General features: G+C 36.5%; 1 long non-coding RNA gene across 1 annotated transcript; it reads left to right on the forward strand.

Moving 5' to 3' along the window:
• Positions 1 to 315: 315 nt before the first annotated feature.
• Positions 316 to 13,489, forward strand: LOC123532881 (uncharacterized). Its single transcript, XR_008370175.1, has 4 exons — positions 316 to 829; positions 10,109 to 10,200; positions 11,916 to 12,056; positions 13,378 to 13,489. It is a non-coding gene; the product is annotated as an uncharacterized LOC123532881 (long non-coding RNA).
• Positions 13,490 to 18,120: the final 4,631 nt, after the last annotated feature.

The following is an 18,120-nucleotide window of genomic DNA, read 5'->3' on the forward strand; positions in this document are numbered from 1 at the left end:
TTTTCTTTTATAATGCTGAAACAAGAATGTTTCTTTCCGTCTACCTCCCCGAAAAAGTTATCGTATCCTCAAACGAAATTTACTGTGACTGCATCAAAATCCACCGTACAGGATGGAACCTGCCAATTCTGCATCCTCTATCAATCGACTTTCTGCAAAAACAAGTATAATAAATGGAACGGATTCATAGCTTGTTCGATAAATATCATAAATGGGAAGACAATACTTCAACAGAAAAGAAAACAAAGTAGGAGTGCCTCAGTTCGTTATTCTCAATTTTCATTCATATTTTGGCAAAAAAAAAAATAAGAGAGGCGCCGACCTCCCTGTGCCATAGTTTTTCAACTTGAATGTTTTCCCCGTTTGCAAGGACTTGAAGGAGTGTTATCTCCCTTGATTCCCCACTTTGATGTTAGCATTATCTGGAAACAGACCTGAACATGACATCAAAATAGTCAAGAATAAAAAAAAATATCCGATCGCTCCAGGAAAATAACCCGCCACTGAAAAGTTCAAAACTTTAGATAAAGAAAGTAAAGATTTCGCCCGCTCACTCCATCATTTTTAAAAAAAAAAACTTTCTAAAGAACTAGAGATCAATTTGGAGTGGCCTAAAGGCAGATTGTGTATGTGGTTAAGCTAAAACCACGTTCATTGTGACACTGTTCACTCAAATTATCTCGTGTATCTTGTTTAATCCATGTTTTACAATAATCGAGCAGATCACGTGACAATATTGCAAGGTTGCCGCCATTTTACACTACGTTCTGGACAAAGAAAGATGGCGTTTTGGGCTTTGTTTCAAGTAGCAAATAGATGTCTATGGGAGGTGAGTTGATTGCCTTTCGGAGTTATGGCTTACTTACCATGTAACACTGTGTAATTTAGGACAAAAGGTGAAGTCGAATTCTTTCAGTTTTGCTTTGAATCAAATATTATCAGGCTGGTAACAATGCCCGATCGGCTTTCGACATAAAAACTAATATTTCATGAAAAATAATGAAGATATTTCTTTCAAACTTGGTCCATTTATTAAGCATAACATATGATGCATATTAAGATATTAAAAGTTATGTTTTAATGCAATGTTTAAAACAGAAAAGGGTTCAATGGCTTTCTGTTGCTCCAAACTTGTGCGCCAATACCTTTATTCTATATATCAAAGAGCTATAAAAATACTTCTTTGTATATATTTAGTGTTAATACTTTGTTTCTAGTGCAGATGTATGAACAATTTTTTACAACTAACATTTTTCTATAATGTTGTAAGTGAAAGCACAGTAAGGGGGCTTATATATTTGACGCGATCCTAAGAAATATATTGGCAATATCCCCACCTGCTACATTGCCCCGTCACAAATATAAAACAATCTGAACATCAAATTATTTTGACTAGGCAGGGGGCCTGGAGGATGATGCTGTCATTGACGGATGGGTGGGGAAGGGGTAGTCGAACTAGTTCGATGCATACAGTTTGTTTTATATTGTAACTGCTGCAAATGTCAGAAATTAAAAGCCGCCACTCGGCGTCACAAGGGCGTAGGAGCTGGGGCGGCCCCCAATATTTTGAGAAGCGGTGAAATGCCGAACTCGCAAATTTTTGAAAAGGCTAGAAAATATAATTGAAAATAAATGCAGCGGTCTTCCATTTATCATAACGTGCATCGGCGACTGATATGTACACAGAATCTTGTCATATCGCTGACACCTTGCTAGATCACCTTGGTGACAGGGTATTGTACAAAATCGATAATCCACAACGACCAAGGTCGCTGTATTTTCACACCCCGCAGACTCGGATTATAGGCAATACATTAATTAATGAAAGTTTAATTCATGAAAGTTAATCGTATTTAATTGCTTTAACTGCCAAACTTGCAATTAATGTTGTGTCTCAAATTCTGGCAACAAAGGAAAGTATCTTGAGTAAAACACAAACTCAAATTGGGATCTTTAGATGTCTTTACATAAAATATTATATTAAATTAAATATTTTTGACACTTATTGTTTGAAAATCAAAGGCACCAATCATAATGATTAAATTCAACGAATGAAATGTAGAAAAATCCTCATAGATTTTACAGATCTAGTTAAATTAACAAGTATTACAGCTTCTACATAAAAATATAAAAGGCCATTTGCATTTCCAAATCGATCATTTGGTAAAAAGAACACTGAGCTCCATTCATTCAACCCTCAATAGTTCAAAGAAAATAGTGAATTGTGTTTTACCTTTATAAGGCCACACCAAATTGATATGTTGTTCATCGGATTTTTCTGAAAAATTTGAGGCGGCGAGCGAAAAAATAATTTAAATATTTTTTTTTGTTTTTGAGAAAATCAGGAGCGAGCGAAGAGCGAAGAAATATATTTGTCTTTATTTGGCTCTCGACTGACTAATAAAAACCTTAAAATAGAATGTATAGCTCTTTTAAATTAAAAGGTAAGTCCCCAGGGATTGAGAAAATCTAACCCGCAGACGCACAACGAAGCGAACTCGTGAAAAAAGGTAATAACATTGTCATACAGTACACTGTAATCAAATATCGAATCGAATATTTACTGCTATGAAAATGTAGCATTCTTAGCTGACTTTACAAAGTTTTTGATACATCAAATATCTATGTGAGTGTTGCTAGATCTATTAAAGCTTCTGATTTGAAACTTAGAACAGTTATTTACTGTCAAAGTCTACACCAGGAGAAACAGTACTCTTAAGTCTGAATCTGGACAGAGTTCTGCCACTTTTTAACATAGAATATTTTTAATTAAGTTTTATATAATGACCAGTAGCTGTGTACTTTAATAGCTTCTGACTCTTATGCCCCTTTTACTGGCAAAGCTCTGATTTAGAAAAGTCGAGCATGATGTCTTATGTACAGCTCTTTTTTCTAACTTTAATCTTTCATAACATATTAAATTTGTTGAAACAAAGTCTCAATTAAAGTCTGAAATGGAGATTAACGTGCATTAACATTAGTCTACTAAATGACTGGAAAATTTGAAAATCAAAACTGTCCTGAAAACAACTCGTAATGTAAATTCCTTACCCCACCAACTTTCGTATGCAAATGCTGATCATTTGGACAGGAAAAAACAGAAAACAGATAAGTGACATGCATCAATAAGTATTTACCCTTACCAAAATAATGTAGATTGATGTTATCAAACAAATTAGTATGTTTTTCTTCATCCAGTTTTCAATGAAATAAATCGATTTTTGTAGTACGTAATTTGGTAAACATTTGAAGAAAATGGCGTAATTGCATAAAGGGGAAATAACTTTAATGCAACTAAATATAAGCATTATGATTTATTATAGACGATGTGTGCGTTGTATGTTTTTATTTTGATTAAAATCCATTTGAGAACAATCTTGGACTGGAAGTATAAGCATTTATACACTTTTACGTCCGTAAAAAGTAGCGCACCAAAAAATTTTGGATTGATTTTTTTCAATGGGGCGAGCGCAAGCCAAAAACAAAAAAAAATATTTTTTTTGTGTTTCTGAAAATATACGAGCGGCAAATCCGATGAACAACTTTTTAATTTGGTGAGGCCTAATGCTATTTAATGACTAAAATGCTATAAGGATTGGATTACTCCTTTAAGTCAGGGTCTTGTGCTCGATCCCCTAATTAGACATTTCCGGTTTTACCCTGGCAAGACATTGTGCGTATCTAACATCTTACCGCCATTACAGTGTTTAAACATAGTAAACTGTAAATAGGGGTGAAAACTCGGAAAAAAAATCAGATACTGATCGAGCAGTCCAAGAAGTAGCCAGATTGCACCATTTACTCTAGCTATATGCAAACTTTTCCCGGGGCCACCCCGGACCCCGTTCATAGGAGGGGGACACCCACTCCCGAACCCACCCCCTCCACAGCCCCAATGCTCAAATCGTCTCTACGCCCCTGCGTCAGTAAGCTTGTCTATGGGAAGGGATTGTGTGATATGATATTGTTTATGATAAAACTTATTTCATATATTGTTTCATTAACCTGAATTTATGCAAATTGCTTTCATCAAAAATAAGAAAATATTGCAGAATAAATATAGCAGTGGCTGAGCCTCGTGGGTTTTTTATTGGCATAGGAGAGGAGTCTTGGGTTTCACAGTGTTTAACTGTTTAAGGCTTAGTATTCTGTGGCCTATCTTTATATTAATTTAAAGGCCCTTAGGAGTTTACAAGTCACTGTGAGCACAAAATTCACTAAACATCTGTGTGAAAATTGTCTCCCACCACACAGTGGTGTGGGAGACATATTGATTTACTCCAGTCTGTGTGTGTGTGTCTGTGTGTCTGTCACAAAGCTTGTCTGCACTCTAAGTCGAACATTTCTCATCCAATTTTCACCAGACTTGAACAAAATGTGTTTGACCATAAGAGCTCGGCCAAGTTCGATAACTAGTCAAATCGGTCCAGGCGTCTTGGAGTTATGGCCCTTGAATTACCAAAAATCAGCCTTTTTACTCTTGTCCACACTCTAATTCAAACATCTCACCCGATCTTCACCAAACTTGAACAAAATGTGTTTGACCATGAGACCTTGGCCAGATTTGATAACTAGCCAAATCAGTCTAGGCATTTTGGAGTTACGGCCCTTGAATTACCGAAAAATCCGCCTTTTTACTCTTGTCCACTCTCTAAATCAAACATTTCTCATCCGATCTTCACTAAACTTGAACAAAATGCATTTGGCCATAAGACCTTAGCCAAGTTCGATAACTAGCTAAATCCACCCAAGCACTTTTGATTTATGGCCCTTGAATTACTGATTGGATCCACTCATCCAGACCATATAATTGGATCCGCTCGTCTAAACCATCCAAAGAAACTAGACATTTTACATAGGGGCAGTTGTGGGAGACATGCACTTTTCTCAAAAGCATCTCTAGTTTCTCAGAAAGTGCCTACCCATAGATAACATATTTTCTTACCGCTATTCACTCATTCCAAGCACTACTGGTGCTTCACTTTGATGGAATTGTGGCACGTCTTTGAGTATTTGTTCTTAAAAGAAACACAAATTTGCAGGATTGCTTTCTAGTGAAATTTAAGTGAAAAGTAATATTTTGTAAACAATTACATGTTAATTAATTATTATGTCATCTATTTTTAGCTTGACTATTCAAAGAATAGGTAGAGCTATTGGACTCACTTGTGCGTCCATATCTGCGTCGGCGTCGGCGTCCCGATTTGGTTATGTTTTTGTATGTAAGCTGATAATATTCTCAGTAACCACTTATGGGAATAGATTGAAACTTCAAACACTTATTCACTGTGATAAACTTACTAACATTGCACAGGTTCTATAACTCTGTTTTGCTTTTTTACAAAATTATGCCCCTTTTTCAACTTAGCAGTTTTGGGTTAAGTTTTTGTATGTAAGCTGGTATCTGACAGTATCCACTAATGGGAATAGATTGAAACTAAACATACTTGTTCACTGTCATGATCTGACATGTAATTTACAGGTAACATAACACTACTTTGCATTTTCACAAAATTATGCCCCTTTTTAGCTCACCTGAGCAATGCTCCGGTAAGTTTTTGTGATCGCTCGATGTCCGGCCCTGTCTGTCGGTCGTATGTAGTCTGTCTGTTGTCTAGCTGTCGACATTTAGCTCGTGTATGTGATAGAGGCTGTTTTTTCAACTGATCTTCATGAAATTTTATCAGAATGATAACCTTCACTTGCGATGAAATCTAGGCCAAGTTTGAAAATGGGTTATCTGGGGTCAAAAACTAGGTCACTAGGTCAAATAAAAAAAAACCTTGTGTATGTAATAGAGGCTTTATTTTTCAACTGATCTTCATGAATTTGGTCAGAATGATAACCTTGATGAAATCTAGGCCAAATTCAACAAGAGCACCGCCTTGCGGGTGCTGACGCTCATCTGATTTTTTTGTATAATAGAAATATTGTCCTACCCATGATTTTCTAAGTCTAAAAAGGGCCATCACTCTTGCAAAAAGCAGGATAGAGTTATGTTTCTTGATGTACAGTGTCCACTTATGATGGTGAAAAACTGTTGCAAGTTTTAAAGCAATAGCTTTGATAGTTTATAAGAAAAGTTGACTTAAACATAATATTCAACTAAGAAAATGATTTTTCTAAGTCCAAAAGGGGCAATAATTATTGCAAAAAGCAGGATGGAGTTATGTTGGTTGCTGTACAGGGTCAGCTTATGATGGTGAACAAGAGTTTCAAGTTTTAAAGCAATAGCTTTGATAGTTTAAGAGAAAAAGTTGACCTAAACATAAAACTTAACCAAGAAATCTGATATTTTCTAAGTCCAAAAGGGGCCATAATTCTTGCAAAAAGCAGGATGGAGTTATGTTTCTTGCTGTACAGGGTCAGCTTATGATGGTGAACAAGTATTCCAAGTTTCAAAGCAATAGCTTTGATAGTTTAGGAGAAAACCTGACCTAAACATAAAACTTAACCAGGCAACGCCGACGCCGACGCCGACAACCGCTCAAGTGATGACAATAACTCATCATTTTTTTTCAAAAAATCAGATGAGCTAAAAATGGGTCATCTGAGGTAAAAAACTAGGTCACTAGGTCAAATGAAAGAAAAACCTTGTGTATGCGATAGAGGGTGTATTTTTCAATTGATCTTCATGAATTTTGGTCAGAATGATAACCTTGATCTAGGTCAAGTTTAAAAATGGGTCATCTGGGGTCAAAAAAGTTGGTCACTAGGTCAAATTAAAGAAAAACCTTGTGTATGTGATAGAGGCTGTATTTTTCAATTGATCTTCATGAAATTTTGTCAGAATGATTACCTTGATGAAATCTAGGCCAAGTTCGAAAATGGGTCATCTGGGATCAAAAACTACATCACTGGGTCAATTCAAAGAAAAACCTTGTGTATGCGATAGAGGTTGTATTTTTCAATTATTCTTCATGAAATTTGGTCAGAATGATTGCCTTGATGAAATCTAGGTCAAGTTTGAACTTGGGTCATCTGACTTCAAAAAGTAGGTCACTAGGTCAAATTATAGAAAAATCTTGTTTATGCGATAGAGACTGTATTTTTCAATTGATTTTCATGAAATTTGTGCCTTGATGAAATCTAGGTCAAGTTTGAACTTGGGTCATCTGACTTCAAAAAGTAGGTCACTAGGTCAAATTATAGAAAAATCTTGTTTATGCGATAGAGACTGTATTTTTCAATTGATTTTCATGAAATTTGTGCCTTGATGAAATCTAGGTCGAGTTTGAATATGGGTCATCTGGGGTTAAAAAAGTAGGTCACTAGGTCAAATCAAAGCCCGCCCGCTTAGCTCAGTAGGTAAAGCGTTGGTCTACGGATCGCGGGGTCGTGAGTTCGATCCTCGGGCGGGGCGTATGTTCTCCGTGACTATTTGATAAACAATATTGTGTCTGAAATCATTAGTCCTCCACCTCTGATTCATGTGGGGAAGTTGGCAGTTACTTGCAGAGAACAGGTTTGTACTGGTACAGAATCCAGGAATACTGGTTAGGTTAACTGCCCGCCGTTACATGACTGAAATACTGTTGAAAAACGGCGTTAAACCCAAAACAAACAAACTAGGTCAAATCAAAGAAAAACCTCGTGTATGTGATAGAGGCTGTATTTTTAGCTCATCTGATTTTTTTAAAAAAAATGATGAGTTATTGTCATCACATGATCGGCGTCGGCGTTGGCGTTGCCTGGTTAAGTTTTGTGTTTAGGTCAGCTTTTCTCCTAAACTATCAAAGGTATTGCTTTGAAACTTGCAACACTTGTTCACCATCAATAGCTGACCCTGTACATTAAGAAACGTAACTCTGTCCTGCTTTTTGCAAGAATTATTGCCCCTTTTGGACTTAGAAAATCAGATTTATTGGTTAAGTGTTATGTTTAGGTCAGCTTTTCTCATAAACTATCAAAGCTATTGCTTTAAAACTTGCAACACTTGTTCACCATCAATAGCTGACCCTTTACAGCTAAAAACATAACTCCATCCTGCTTTTTGCAAGAATTATGGCCCCTTTTGGACTTAGAAAATATCAGTTTTCTTGGTTAAGTTTTATGTTTAGGTAAACTTTCCTCCTAAGCTATCAAAGGTATTGCTTTGAAAATTGCAACTGTTGTTCACCATCATAAGCTGACTCTGTACATCAAGAAACATAATTCCATCCTGCTTTTTGCAAGAATTATGGCCCTTTTTGGACTTAGAAAATCATGGGTATGACAATTTTTCTAATATACAAAAAAATCAGGTGAGCGTCAGCACCCGCAAGGCGGTGCTCTTGTTCAATTGATCTTCATGAAATTTGGTCAGCATTATAACCGTGATGAAGTCGAGGCCGAATTAGAATATGGGTCATCTGAGGTCAAAAACTAGGCCACTAGGTCAAATCAAAGAAAAACCTCGTGTATGCGAAAGAGATGGTATTTTTCAATTGGTCTTCATGAAATTTAGTCAGAATGATTGCCCTGATGATATCTAGGTCAAGCTTGAATAAGGGTCATCTGGGGTCAAAAAGTAGGTCACTAGGTTAAATCAAAGAAAATCCTTGTGTATAAGATAGAGACTGTATTTTACAATTGATCTTCATGAAAATTTGTCAGAATGATTGCCTTGATAAAATCTAGGTAAAGTTTGAATTTGGGTTGTCTGGGGTCAAAAACTAGGTCACAAGGTCTTATCTGAGAAAATACTTGTTTAAACTCAAGAGATCACATTTTTGGTCCAATCTTAATGAAAATTGGCCAGAATATTGGTTTGCATGAAATCACTAGGTCAAACATATTTACACTGTTATGGTGTGTATCTCAGGTGAGTGTCCTAGGGCCATCTTTGCCCTCTTGTTTGACTTAGCAGTTTTTGGTTAAGTTTTTGTATGTAAGCTGGTATCTCAGCACCCACTAATGGGAATGGATCGAAACTTCACACAATCGTCCATTGTCATGAACTGAAATGCGTTATACAGGTTCCATAACCCTGTTTTGCAATTTTGCAGAATTATTCCCCTTTTTAGCTCATCTGATTTTTTGAAAAAAAATGATGAGTTATTGTCATCACTTGAGCGGGCGTCGGCGTCGGCGTCTGCGTCGGCGTTGCCTGGTTAAGTTTTATGTTTAGGTCAGCTTTTCTCCTAAACTATCAAAGCTATTGCTTTGAAACTTGGAATACTTGTTCACCATCATAAGCTGACCCTGTATAGCAAGAAACATAACTCCATCTTGCTTTTTGCAAGATTTATGGCCCCTTTTGGACTTAGAAAATATCAGATTTCTTGGTTAAGTTTTATGTTTAGGTCAGCTTTTCTCCTAAACTATCAAAGCTATTGCTTTGAAACTTGGAATACTTGTTCACCATCATAAGCTGACCCTGTACATCAAGAAACATAACTCCATCTTGCTTTTTGCAAGATTTATTGCCCCTTTTGGACTTAGAAAATCAGTTTTCTTGGTTAAGTTTTATGTTTAGGTCAGCTTTAGTCCTAAACTATCAAAGCTATTGCTTTAAAACTTGCAACACTTGTTCACCATCATAAGTTGACCCTGTACAGCAAGAAACATAACTCCGTCCTGCTTTTTGCAAGATTTATGGCCCCTTTTGGACTTAGAAAATATCAGATTTCTTGGTTAAGTTTTATGTTTAGGTCAACTTTTTCTCTTAAACTATCAAAGCTATTGCTTTAAAACTTGCAACACTTGTTCACCATCATAAGCTGACCCTGTACAGCAAGCAACATAACTCCATCCTGCTTTTTGCAATAATTATTGCCCCTTTTGGACTTAGAAAATCATTTTCTTGGTTGAGTATTATGTTTAAGTCAACTTTTCTCATAAACTATTAAAGCTATTGCTTTAAAACTTGCAACAGTTTTTCACCATCATAAGTGGACACTGTACATCAAGAAACATAACTCTATCCTGCTTTTTGCAAGAATGATGGCCCTTTTTAGACTTAGAAAATCATGGGTAGGACAATATTTCTATTACACAAAAAAAATCAGATGAGCGTCAGCACCCGCAAGGCGGTGCTCTTGTTTAACTTTTATATTCATTCAACTGACAAGGCTGTTGAATTATGTCAAGCGTTGCTGTCCTGCAACAGCACTTGTTTTTTTTTCAGGTATGAAGTTGAAAAGTCAAAAGTTAGTGTATACCTAGACAAGAAATGAAGCTAAGATAGTGTCAGACATAGTACAGGTCATGTAACAGATGGTAAGTCACAGGGTTAGTAACTCTTATCATGCTGGACATGATTATCAAGATCTGCACTGTTCGCCACATAGTCAGTATATTTTTGGTAAGCACCCCTTTTAACAGTTACTGGTACTGTCCAAATTGATAAGGGAGCAACTGAAAGACAGATAGTTATGAGTTTTCAGCTAGTTTTCTAAACAATAATCAATATGTTTCCCAATGTTCTATAATGTCATAGAATTAAATGTTTCTGAAAAGATGGAAGTGCCTTTATTTATGATGTATAGCTGTTTAGCAGGAGTCCTCCCTTTTTGCATCATGACTTGGGAATTACATTTTCAGCACATCAGCATACAAAGAGCACATGTCAGCGAGCTGATATTCTGTGCGGTTATTTGTACTTAATTTTTAGCTCACCTGAACTTTGTTTAAAGGTGAGTTATTAGTATATATGTAGTTGGATGGTCCGTCGTCGGCCATCTTCCAGTGTCAACATTGTTTACTTAAACATCTCCTCAGAAACTGCAGGTCAGACTTACACCAAATTTGGTCAGTAGAATCCTGGCATGGATCTCTATCAGGTTTGTTCAAATGGTTCACCTTGGCCCTTTTTTAGGGCCGCAAGAGCTAAAAATAGAAAAAAACGTTAAAGAACTTTTTCTCATGAACCACTTCATAGATATTCATCAAACTTGGTCTGTAGCATCATTATAAGGCTCTCTCCCAATTTTGGTCAAATGGGAGCACTTTGCCCCTTTTAGGGGCCCCAAAGCTAAAATTTGAAATAACTTTGAATAACTTTTTTCCATGAACCACATGAAGGATCTTCATCAAACTTGGTCTGTGGCATCATTATAAGGTTCTGCCTCACATTTATTCTATGGCGGCACTTGGCCCCTTTTAGGGGCCACTAGAGCCAAAATTAGAAATACTCTTATATGACTTCTTGTCATAAACCGTTAGAAGGATCTTCATCAAACTTGGTCTGTAGCATCATAATATAAGGTAAATTCCCAATTGTGTTCAAATTGTGGCACTTATTTGAGCTAGTGTCACGAAATCTCACAGGGTATTCATTCAGCATGTTAAGTTGTGCAGTTGCGGTTTTAATTGTGATATCACACAGCTGCACCATTATATGCATAAAAGGGCATAAAAGTTTGTGTTGCCTGCATCTCAAAAATGTTTTGACTTAGAGTGATAAAATAAAGTATGGATTGTTACATAGCATACGAAGGTCACCGTGCACCTGGGGTTCTGTTTTGGTTGTTACTCGGCCAGACCAGAGTTGTGGTCCTTGACTTGGTGAAAAATACACATCAAGTGCATAAAAGTTTGTTTTGTAGATATCTTAAAAAATGTTTCACCTAGATTCATGTGTTACATATAGCATGTGAAGGTGAGCACCTGGGGTTCTGTTTTGGATTTCACTTGGCCAGAAAAGAGAATGATATGGTCCTTGGCTAAGTTAGGAAGAGGGGGCACCAGTGTCTAATGGACACACATCTAGCTTTAACTGATTGAAATCAGATATGCCATTCATGGATGATTATTGAATTTGTCTGGACATAATTTTCATGCAATACATGTATTACCTTCAGGAGTTATCCCCCATGAATAAAACACACTGGATGACCATACCCTCATATGAATGTTCTGTCAAATATTCGCAATGTCTGACTGAGCTTGTTAGATGTAACAAAGAGAGCAAACATTATTACCTCTGTTTTTAGGCGTGGACAGAATGTTGTTGTGGTGGCTTTGTTCAAGTTACATATTCTGACAAAGATGGTAAAGCAGTGGCAGACAGAGTTGTGTGACATTGTGTATGTTTCATTTGTTAGAGCCCATGCACAGACAGAAGAAAAGCCAAGGTATGTAGATTGCAGTGAACTTGATATACACTGTCAGCCTTAAATAGGTTAGTGGTTAAAACGTAGGAATCTATTAAAGACTTCTCCGTAACCACAAAATGGATCTTCATCAAACTTCATTTTGTAGCAGTGTATTAGGGTCTTCTCTCAGGTTTGTTCAAATTGAGGCACATGGAACCTTTAAGGGGCTGTTAGAGCTAAAAATAGAAAAACCTTTAAACAACTTAGCTAATGGACTGCTTGATGGATATTTCTGAAACTTGGTATGTAGTACCATAAGGTCCTTTAAAAAAAATACTCAATGGGTGCACTCTGCCCTTTTTAGGGACCACTTTAGCTTAAATTAGAAATAACATGTAACAGCTCTCATGAACTGCTTGATAGATTTTCATCAAACTTGGATAGATTTTCATCAAACTTAGTCTATCCCTATATCAGTACAGGTTGATAATTTGTGCTATCGACGGCTCTGTTGTGTAGGACTAATTTTGTTGAGCGAAAGTTAGAGAAGAAACTATGAAAGTTGCTGATGTCATGTAATAAAAGACTTACTGAATGGCTTGCCAGGCAAGAGTCAAAACTATATGCCCTTAGCCCTTTCAGCCATGGGTTTGATAGTTTTGACTATTGACCAATAAGTTATTCAGTAAGGGTATGTTGTAATGTAGGTAGTAAGTTTGTGTAGGAATGATTTAAGCATGAAGTAATAGTACTGTGACACAGTAACACAGTATCATAAAGAAGATAATGGAAATGCAGAAAAATATTTTGTGAAATACATTGGAATGAAGTAAGTAGTCTTTTGGTAATAACCTACCAGTTTTAATGTATCCTTTCCGCTACCCTAACTTAGTAAAACATATTAGCGTCTGATGGCTCTTTCACGTTTCCGTTTAATCAACATTTATTACATGAAATTCTTTTAAAAAAATTTCTAAAATGTCTAGGTCTGCAGCTCTCAAATGCAGAAATATCTTACATCTGAGGCATAAAATGACACTTTCAGACAACATCTAAAAGGACCTTTTGAACGATTTGACGAAGTTCCAGAAACCCTTGCTTCATTACGGACTCCTGTTTTATTGTCTTTACTCTGAGTTCAAATATTTTTTGTGGACATGTCCTGCTAAAGCCCATGTATTTTCAGATCATTAAACTTTGCTGAAAATTGACTCTTCATGCATTGGCAAAAAAATATATATATTTTTTTTTAAATTAAAAAAGTCCATGCGCATACATTTAGACGGGGTGACCCCTGACTATAAACCAATGCAAATGCGACTATCGTTTCTAAGTTAAGCTTCATTTTCTTTGCTTCCAGAAAAAGTTGAAGGTCGTCTGACGTCATTTTCTATATTGTCAAAAACATATTGTATGGGGAGACTGCATAAAAATGTGCTGGTAGTCCAAGGATATAGTGTTCACAGTGAAAAAGTGAGATTTAAGTACTCATTCTAAATGAATTTGCGCAAAATGTGGGAAAAATTAAGATCTGTTTACTTTGGACTTCTTTTGACTACACCACGGAAGCGCATTTTCAACCAAATAACTGACCTTACTCTTATAAAAAGAAAAATAAACTAGATATATTTTAATAGAATATAACCAGTAAGATCAGTTTAGTTCTGTAGGCTATACTGTAGGATATGTTACACGGTGTGAAATAAAAACATGGTAAAACCTACATTTTTAGCTCGACTATTCGAGAATAGTCTAGCTATTCTACTCACCCTGGCATCTGCGTCATCGTCACGCCTTGGTTAAAGTTTTGCATGCAGGTACATACAGCTATCATTTAAAGGCATATTTAGCTTTGAAACTTATTTCTTCTTTTTCTAGGTCAATTACCAACCTCACTGGGTCAAGTTCCATAACTCTGACATGTATTTTGGGCAAATTATGCCCGCTTTTGGACTTAGAAAATCCAGGTTAAAGTTTTACATGCAAGTTATTATCTCCAAAACAAATGCAGATAGTGGATTGAAACTCTGTGAATATTTTAACATTTAGGGTAAGATTTTCCTGCTTCAGGGACAATAATTCGAATAAAATAAAATAAAATGTGGAGGGATATAGTTTTGGCATCATTCATCCATCCATCTGGAGTCATATCTAGGAAGTGGTTTGGAATATTCAAATAAAACTGTATATGTACATGATCACCACTATAGGGAAATGTGGCCTGTCAAGTTTCAGTCAGATTGCCCAAGTAACACCAGAGTTTTGGCCCTTAGTAGTTTGGCGGGCGGGTGGTTGGGCGGGCGGCATCCACAGACTTTGTCCGGAGCATATCTTCTTCATGCATGGAGGGATTTTGATGAATCTTGGCACAACTTTTCACCATCATGAGATGGAGTGTCATGCGCAAGAACCAGGTCCCTAGGTCTAAGGTCAAGGTCACACTTAAAGGTCAAAGGTCAAATTCAAGAATTACTTTGTCCTGAGCATAATTATGTTCTTCATGCATAGAGGGGTTTTGATGAAACTTGGCACAATGGTTCACCATCATGAGGTGGAGTGTCATGCGCAAGAACCAGGTCCCTAGGTCTAAGGTCAAGGTCACACTTAGAGGTCAAATGTCAAATTTATGAATGACTTTGTCCGGAGCATATCTTCTTCAAGCATGGTTTGATTTTGATGTAACTTTACCAAATTGTTTACCATGATGAGACGGAGTGTCATGCGCAAGAACCAGATCCCTAGGTCTAAGGTCAAGGTCACACTTAGAGGCAAAAGATACAAGAATGAAAACTAGGTCTAAGGTCAAGGTCACACTTAGAGGTCAAAGGTCAGATACAAAAATGACTGTCCGGAGCATTTCTTTTTCATGCATGGAGGGATTTTGATATAAATTGGCACAAATGTTCACCACCACAAGATGGAGTGTCATGCGCAAGAACCAGGTCCCTAGGTCTAAGGTCAAGGTCACACTTAGAAGCCGAAGTTCATATACAAGAATGACTTTGTCCAGAGCATTTTTAGCTCGACTATTCATAGAATAGTAGAGCTATTGCACTCGCCCATGCGTTGGCGTCAGCGTCCACGTCCGCGTCCCGATTTGGTTAAGTTTTGTATGTAAGCTGGTGTCTCAGCAACCACGTGTGGGAATGGATTGAAACTTCACACACTTATTCACTGTGATAAACTGACTTACATTGCACAGGTCCCATAACTCTATTTTGCTTTTTTACAAAATTATGCCCCTTTTTTGACTTACAAATTTTTGGTTAAGGTTTTGTATGTAAGCTGGTATCTCAGTAACCACTTGTGGGAATGGGTTGTAACTTCACACACTTATTCACTGTGATAAACTGACTTACATTGCACAGGTCCATAACTCTATTTTGCTTTTTTACAAAATTATGCCCCTTTTTCGACTTAGAATTTTTTGGTTAAGGTTTTGTATGTAAGCTGGTATCTCATTACTCACTAATTGGAATGGATTGAAACTTCACACACTTGTTCACTGTCATGATCTGACATGCACAAAGCAGGTTCCATAACTCTATTTCGCTTTTTTACATAATTATGCCCCTTTTTCGACTTAGAATTTTTTGGCTAAGGTTTTGTATGTAAGCTGGTATCTCAGTATCCACTAATGGGAAAGGATTGAAACTTCACACACTTGTTCACTGTCATGATATGACATGCAGTGCAAAGGGTCAATAACTCAACTTTGCATTTTACAAAATTATGCACCTTTTTTAAACTTAGGAGTTTTGGGTTAAATTCTTATATGTAAGCTGGTATCTCAGTACCCTCTAATGGGAATGGATTGAAACTTCACACACTTGTCCACTGTCATGAGCTGATAAGCACTATGCAGGTTCCATAACCCTATTTTGCTTTTTTTAAATTATGCCCCTTTTTCGACTTTCGTATTCATTCAATCGACAAGGCTGTTGAATAGTCGAGCGTTGCTGTCCTCCGACAGCTCTTGTTTCTTCATGCATGAAGGGATTTTTATGTGACTTGGCACAATTGTACACCATCATGAGAAGGAATGTTATATGCAGGTCCCTTCTTTAGAATTACTTCCCTTTGTTGTTACTATAAATAGCTCATATTGTAACTTTCTCATTACTAGATGTAGGGAAAAATCGAGACAACTTTTCTATAGTACAACATGCATGTTACTTCCAATTTTGAGGTGTAATCTGAACTATCTCTTCCTAAAAAGGATTTTAGTGTGGATTTACAATTTTTTTTTTTTTGGTTTTTAGCTCATCTGATTTTTTGAAAAAAAATGATGAGTTATTGTCATCACTTGAGCGGTTGTCGGCGTCGGCGTTGGCGTCGGCGTCGGCGTCTGCGTCGGCGTTGCCTGGTTAAGTTTTATGTTTAGGTCAGCTTTTCTCCTAAACTATCAAAGCTATTGCTTTGAAACTTGGAATACTTGTTCACCCTCATAAGCTGACCCTGTATAGCAAGAAACATAACTCCATCTTGCTTTTTGCAAGATTTATGGCCCCTTTTGTACTTAGAAAATATCAGATTTCTTGGTTAAGTTTTATGTTTAGGTCAACTTTTCTCCTAAACTATCAAAGCTATTGCTTTGAAACTTGGAATACTTGTTCACCATCATAAGCAGACCCTGTACATCAAGAAACATAACTCCATCTTGCTTTTTGCAAGAATTATTGCCCCTTTTGGACTTAGAAAATCAGTTTTCTTGGTTAAGTTTTATGTTTAGGTCAGCTTTTATCCTAAACTATCAAAGCTATTGCTTTAAAACTTGCAACACTTGTTCACCATCATAAGCTGACCCTGTACAGCAAGAAACATAACTCCATCCTGCTTTTTGCAAGATTTATGGCCCCTTTTGGACTTAGAAAATATCAGATTTCTTGGTTAAGTTTTATGTTTAGGTCAACTTTTTCTCTTAAACTATCAAAGCTATTGCTTTGAAACTTGCAACACTTGTTCACCATCATAAGCTGACCCGTATAGCAAGCAACATAACTCCATCCTGCTTTTTGCAATAATTATTGCCCCTTTTGGACTTAGAAAATCATTTTCTTGGTTGAGTATTATGTTTAAGTTGACTTTTCTCATAAACTATCAAAGCTATTGCTTTAAAACTTGCAACAGTTTTTCACCATCATAAGTGGACACTGTACATCAAGAAACATAACTCTATCCTGCTTTTTGCAAGAATGATTGCCCATTTTATACTTAGAAAATCATGGGTAGGACAATATTTCTATTACACAAAAAAAATCAGATGAGCGTCAGCACCCGCAAGGCGGTGCTCTTGTTTAAAGATGAACTTACCTTAGTTGTTATTATAAATAACTTAAATTGTAACTTTTTTTATAATTGACTGTAGGGAAAAACCAAGACCATTTTTCTGTGATACAACATAGATGTCAATTTCAAATTAGGTGTATTTTAAGGTATCTCTTCCTGGTTTTTGTGGACTTAAAAAACCCAAAAGAATTACAATAATTACTAAACAACCACAAAATTAAAATTCCATTTGCAAATACAGGTGCTAGTGTAAAGAAATTTGCTTTGACGGGTGTATATTGTGACATTCTGGCAGTCTCTTGTTTTATAAATTAAAAGCTTATTTATAGTCATTTATACACATGGATACAGTATTATGAAGTGAATAGATAAGAATCAAAATATGGTTTCCAATAAAGCAATTTGAGTGTTCATTTTATGGGGTTTCAGGTCAAGCTGACACAATTATTGGACATATGGTGACTTTCCAGCTTTTGATGTTGGAGGAAGTGGGCACCTTAAGGTAGAACCACTAACCTTCTGTAAGCCAGCTGGATGGCTTCCTTACATGAAAGAATTCAATACCCTGTTGAGGCTTGAACTATATCGCTGAGGGGCAAGTGATTTGATGTTGGCGACCTTAACCACTTGGCCAAGGAGGCCCCTATATGTTAATTATGACTATTATACTAGACTGTCCAGTGAACAGCACACTGCAAAATTAATATACCAGTACATGTAAACATTTCTGCATCAAGCTGAGCTAAGCTGTCTGTTTATAAAGGACCTAATCTTATTCATGGATGTACACAGGCTGTTAAAAGGTATAACTAAC

The sequence above is a fragment of the Mercenaria mercenaria genome, chromosome 3, assembly GCF_021730395.1.
Source record: "Mercenaria mercenaria strain notata chromosome 3, MADL_Memer_1, whole genome shotgun sequence".
In the NCBI taxonomy this organism is placed as follows: Eukaryota; Metazoa; Mollusca; class Bivalvia; order Venerida; family Veneridae; genus Mercenaria; species Mercenaria mercenaria.